This window comes from Phalangium opilio, unplaced genomic scaffold, assembly GCF_054372755.1.
Source record: "Phalangium opilio isolate 3A_F unplaced genomic scaffold, DU_Popi_V2 ptg001170l_1, whole genome shotgun sequence".
In the NCBI taxonomy this organism is placed as follows: domain Eukaryota; kingdom Metazoa; phylum Arthropoda; class Arachnida; order Opiliones; family Phalangiidae; genus Phalangium; species Phalangium opilio.
Genome location: NW_028324255.1, coordinates 7,951,427 through 7,958,171, shown reverse-complemented (window position 1 = coordinate 7,958,171; position 6,745 = coordinate 7,951,427).

The following is a 6,745-nucleotide window of genomic DNA, read 5'->3' as shown; positions in this document are numbered from 1 at the left end:
ATTAATAATAATCTAGATTTAGGATGATGTTTCGTTACATCGTATCTTTCCTGGGATGTATGGCCTTCGCTGTGGTCTTCATGCTGAGGGCGAACATGAGCGTGGCAATCGTTTCAATGACTTCAAAAACAGCGCCGCCAATTGTATTCAATGAAAGTCAAATTGAAACGTGCCAATCTCAAAAAAGTCAAACTTCCCATTCGGAATCACTATTTCGTGTCAAGGTAGAGTTTTTGCTTCTTTTTATGTTCCATAATTTTTATCCATCTCCTAGTAACATGGATTAGGCCCGTGAGAGAGTAAGAATGACCCTATAACCCTTTAAGTGGCTTACTAGAAATTAATACTGAATTTCATACGAATAAAAGTTAAAGCTGAATACTGTCTAAAGTACACATGAATATTGATTATAATACTAGCATCAGGAGCTCATAATAACCCCCCTTCGGGGAGAGTACGAAACTGGCCATATAGTTAATAGTAAAAATCGCGAACAACAAGATTTTGTCGTTGCGCATAGAATGGCCTAGCCTGTTGATGGATATACAACTTTATAGTAGATATTAGTGTTATGTATGCTCCTTGGTTTTCGTTCGAAAACTTCCGTTGCCTGGCATCTCCGGCGACTATGGTGGACGTAGAAACACGATGGAAATTCTTCCGGGTTGGTTGCTTAGCGAGTGTTTTTAATAGAAGAAACCTCATGATCTAAACACATTTATACCCGGACATAATGTGTTTTTAGCACATTATATTAATTGTTTCTTAATGCCGTTCATATTCAAACTTAATTTTACAGCTTAGTTTCAGTCGTATTTTACTATATGATAAAGAGTAAACTAGAATACAAGCAACCTTTTGTGTTGTTTAAGGAACATTATTAAACCCGTACTACGATATTTGATGGAACAGAATTGAACTGATCCCATAGCATTTAGAGGTATTTACTACTACTCTCTCGTCTTGCGCATGTAAATCCCGAACAAATTAGCCCTGCATATCACCAACGCTTTAGGACTCGGAGAAGCAATGAACGCAAACAGATACTCCCTTTAAGAAGTTTGAAAACTGGTCATAGGAAATAAAGTTCTCTGTCCCCGTATTATAATATAGTAGAAAACTTACATGTGAGTTTGGAGTTTTAGGGTTCATGTTCTGGACAAACTCGTAGTTAACGGGTTCAAGATGAATGCTGTACAAAAGAAGTTGGGAAAACCAAAATATTACCTCTCCGAGTAGGGGAAAAGACTAGTATACGACTCAATATCGAAATACTAGAGCAACATTTTCTCGCTTTGTTTTGTCTAACGAGGCTTAAGTCATTGAATAGTTTTCTCTACATTGTCGAAATATATAATCATCCGCTAATCCTAGGTTTCAAATCATTATTTACAAATAATATAAGTTCTATGTTAAATTTTATTATCTGATGCATACCACTAACCCGATAACGATTAGCCCTTTCACTGATCTAATTGCTACCATGATGCTTTCTTCTATTATAAAATCTAAATCTGATTATTTAAACGTGTATTTAACTTTCGGCTCACTCTGAACCGTTAATGTCCCTTCATTACAGACACGATAATCAAAACCCAAAGTTTACTCCACCTCAGGTCTCAATTATTTACTCTTTGGTTCACTAAGCCTATTGCGGATCAAACTTGATTTACCCGATAGAATCCAGGCCTTGGCTTTCATCTTGAAATAACTAAACCAAGGATTATTCTATATACAGATTAGTATAGCTTAAGTAATATATAAACAGCCATTTCAAATAATAATATTAAAAACCATCAAAATGAAACAGAGCTTTAAAGCTACAAAATTAATTACGAAAAAGATTTCCACATATTCACTTTATATTATGGAAAAAGTGAATATTAAGGTTCTGTAGGATTTATTAACACATCAACACAAGGCTAACCGCTAACGCGACGCACTAGTGTGACAACGAACAGACACACACAGACAAAAAAAAATAGACTACTTTTTAACTCTTTCCGTATTAATTTTGAATTGAGAAAAGAGATTATCTTAAATATTAAAATAAATATAATTAATATTTAATATTTTCTTCGTTAGTTGTTCGCCTTATTGAGCGTTACATCGTTTTGATAAAGAACAATTAAACATTCTTGAGAGACTTGACTAATATTGGCGTTTGAAATGAAGCATACGCCGGTTGCTTTGCCTTACTCAAATAGGTAGTATATAAGGGTGTCGAACTACAGTTAAAAGCAAGAACAACCGCAATTGCGTGAACCTTGGAGGAAGACCCCTCTAATGGAAGGCTAGACGTTTCTCGTAACCCTAGCCGATCGCCGCGTATGTCTTAACCTTAAGGATGATGGTGGTGTTAGAAGCCAGGTGTACAGACTGGTGTCCATGTGGGATGGACAAAAACAAAGACCAGAAGATGGTGGTGTTAGAAGCCAGGTGTACAGACTGGTGTCCATGTGGGATGGACAAAAACAAAGACCAGAAGATGCTGGTGTTAGAAGCCAGGTGTACAAACTGGTGTCCATGTGGGATGGACAAAAACAAAGACCACAAGATGGTGGTGTTAGAAGCCAGGTGTATAGACTGGTGGTGTCCATGTGGAATGGACAAAGACGAGAAGGTGGTGGTGTTTAGAAGCCAGTAAGTACAGACTGGTGTCCATGTGGAATGGGCGAAAGACTAGAAGATGGTGGTGTTTAGAACCCAGTAAGTACAGACTGGTGTCCATGTGGAATGGGCGAAAGACTAGAAGATGGTGGTGTTTAGAAGCCAGTAAGTTCAGACTGGTGTCCATGTGGGGTGGACAAATGAACAGAGTTGTTAGACAGGCCTGTAAGTGGAATACAATTTCCGGGACTGTATATGCGGTCTGGAAATTGAATACACGTTTGCTCCGATTTGCAAACTGCAAACGCGGTCACGTGGGTGTAACAACGGACAGACAGACAGACACACAGACACGTCGAAATTAGAACCTCTCCGTGACATACGTCACTCGGAGAGGTAAAAATCTATAAATAGAATATGATATTTTTGCTTGCAATAAATACTACAACTTAAAAATCAAACTATCTTGGCCAAATATTTTTTAGTTTCTCTTAACAGGATCATAGGGTATTCCACTATTTCTTGCTCCTAATATATTGGCATTAGTAAATAAATGGCTTTTTACAACATTGTATTATAAATGACGTATATTACGATAGCTTTAATAATTTAAAGGATGTTGAAAAATAAATTTAACACGGTTAAATAAAAGGAGAATGAGATGTCACACATTTCTTGCATCCGATACCCTAGTCTTTTAAGTGTAACCAGGAGTTCATAATAACCCCATTTGGTGAAAAGTACGAAACTAACCGCAGAGCTTATGGTAAAAATCGCGAACAACAAGATTTTGTCGTTTCGCAGAGAAAGGACTAGCCTTTTCATGGACATACAACTTTACAGTAGATTGTAGTGGTATCTATGCTCCTTGGTTTTTGTTCGAAAACTTCCGTTGCCTGGCATCTCCGACGACTATGGTGGACGTAGAAACACGATGGAATTCTTATATTAAATATACTGGTAATAAATTTGTCCAAACCGATTTAATTTAACCACGGAATTCTCGCTCACACATATCACAACAAAACATGACGATCGTTTAAATGTTTTGTAGAAAACTAGAAACTATCGAAAAGCCAACTTCTTAGCCAAGGCTTAATTTCCACAGCGCCGACAGAAACAGACACAAGTCATTTTCGCTCCCAAAATCACAAGATAAAAATAGTGCTAAACCGGAAGTGTGTAAGTTAATGCGCGTGGGCGCTAAAAAATGGGGGTAACTATTTCTTAGGGAGTTGATCGGTGTATAAATCCGCTGAGCTTTACTACGAAACTTTGTTGTTACGGGGTTTTTAACCAGTTTCGTACTTCCCCCCGAAGGGGGGTTATTGTGAACCCCTGGTATATGTTGTCAGCACGCTTAACACTACGTTATATATTACCGCAAAGTCACTCAAACATAGAAACCAAGGTTTTCGCGTGCTGAAAACCAAAGCTGGACACATTATATATCGAATTAACTGCCGTTAGGGAGCTGGCTATTCTCTAAGCGTGAAAAAATATTTCCTCACGTGCTTCGTTTATCCAAGTTTTTACTTTCGTGCGTATTAGAGGTTCTGCAAAAGTATAGGTTCTACCCTGGCTGGCTGGCAGGCTGAGAATCTCTTCTACCCCATTTTTCATTCTTAAATTGTTTTAAAGCAAAAAAGATAAATGCTCTTATGCATATAAAATAGTTTTTAAATCAATTTTTTTCCACAAATATTACGAGATTTTTGTAACGTCTTTCGTTTCCAACTTCTCTGATTAATTAGCATTTAGTACGTCATAAACACAAACAGAATGAGATTTCTTTTGGCGGTAATATCTATTGGGCCTGCCTTTATTCCAGTACTATTTTTTCTGTGTACAATCTCCACCATCCGTTTACGCATTCACATCTAGCGTTGTTCGGTAGGGCTAATGGAAATTACTTTATTTTTATCGCTTCAAGTTTCAAGACAAAATAACTCAGAGCTAATTCATAGCGCTTCTTGCATAATGCTCTAAGCTTGCAATCATTGCATAATTTTAAAACCCAAACACATCTATTATCCCACAATAAAAATATCTACAAAATTGTCCCAGTAGTGGGGAGGCGTAGCGGTTAGCGCTTTCGCCCCGCAGCTAGAGGATCCCGTTCGCTCCCTGGCTGTGGCACAGGGTGAAAATCGAAAATATATCGAAAATGGAAAATGAAATAGACAGTTTGACTGACGCTTTTGTTATTAGTTCAAGGCTCTTTAGAGTACGCTGCAGGCATGCATGGCTGTAAGTTCATAACTGTGTTTTTTAAAGATTGTTTAAACCGCAACCAATATTTCTCAAAAAATTTGATTTGTGCTCAACAAAGCGTTCTGTTTCTTTATATTCTATTCGAGAATCGAAATTTCAAATCAAAAATTAATAATCGTTGTGTAACGTTTTACTCGAACTCCGGTTAGAATTACCCAAAATCAAAACTACATGAAACCTGATTCTTAGTTTACGTCTTAAGCGGTTATTCAAAATGGAATGGGATAAATATTCATTTTTGAATGGTAATATAAGCGGTTCAATAAAAATGATCAAGTTAAGTTTCGATCGATATGATGATACTTTGTTCAAAAATAAATGCTTATTTTTAGTTTTGAAAGTGTAAAACGCTTTTTGTTGAAAATTCAATGTCTCTAGTTAAATCAGAATGCGTCGATAGAGGCTTGCTCAAAATTGAACAGTCGCCTATCATTTTTAAATGCCAAAAGCACGCTCGTTTTTAACAGGTCAGACAGTGACTGTTCTCCGAAAGGCGACCTCCCTAAACAATATCAGTCTAAATGGTTTAGCATATTCTTCGGTTCAGAATTTTATACTACTATTCCATCAAGCCCTTTTTAAAAATACGGCAACATCTGGGGAGAATATAGAATATTTTTCTATTGAAGTGAGGGGCAAGTGTAGAAATAAAGGTTACAAATTTTTTAATGCAGGAAGGGGAATTTGATTGGGACGAATACACGCAAGGAGTCATCTTGGGTTCATTTTATTACGGTTACGTAGTGGCCAACCTGTTTGGCGGTCGCTTGGCCGAAATAGTCGGATCTAAAACAACTATATCCGTCGCCGTGGCCTTAACTTGCATATTGACCTTTTTAACTCCAGCTGCCGCTCGACTCAGCCCCAAGGTCTTGATCTGCGTTCGCGTCTTGGAGGGTGTTTCCGAGGTAAGCATCAAAGAGTCCATTTAGGTTTCCTGTTTAGGTGGCCGGAGAATAAGAACACAATGTGGCCATAAATCAGACTACCTACAGGGAAGACTTTTTAACCAAAGGATAGGATGGCGTAGTGGTTTTTGTTTTTGCCACGCAGCAAGAGAGTCCCAAGTAGGATTTCAAACTGTGGCGCCGGGTGAAAAACCTGTGAACAAACGCTTCTAAGTAGAGTTGCAAGTTAAAGGAGCTTTAATTCGCTTTCTGAAGTAACCTGTAATAGTTAGTATTGGGCTTTGTCAGTGGCACTGCTAGATGCATTGTAAAGTGACCCATCTGTATATGAGCTACAATCATTAATATTGTTGAAGAGGGTGACGCGTTGCCACGCCAAGCACCGATACCAAAGGTATATTGTATAAGCTAGTTGGACTACGGAGAGTTCAGTGGCGTTGATGAAGCCCAGAATCTGATTAACCGAGACAGTAGAGAACTGGTGAGGCTACATTGAGTGCATCTCATAATGCTCGAACCCTAGAACCGCAAGCTACAAAAGAAATCTACGAGCATAGTGTAGACACCATTTTCTAAACAAAGTTTAGATTATTCTCATTTTAGACCACTCCTTTAATGATGCAAGAGAAGCAAACACCACGGCCGGGGCCGCCAACAGAGGCTATTTCCCTAATGACAAGAAGCTCGACTAGAGGCTGTGCGAGTTGCCAGTCTCAAATGAGCATGCTTATGTCTTTTTAATTATATTTTTTTGATAAAATGAAATCTGACTTATTGAGAACTTGCATTATTAACTTTGTTTCAATTTCTTTTGTGGTATAGGGTCTGCTCTTTCCCGGTTTATCCACTCTCTGCTCCCGGTGGTTTGCAAAGTCCGAAAGATCGACCCAGTTTTCTATCATTTCGGCAGGAATGTCCTTCGGTGTCACTCTTGGGACGCTCGTAACTGGGGT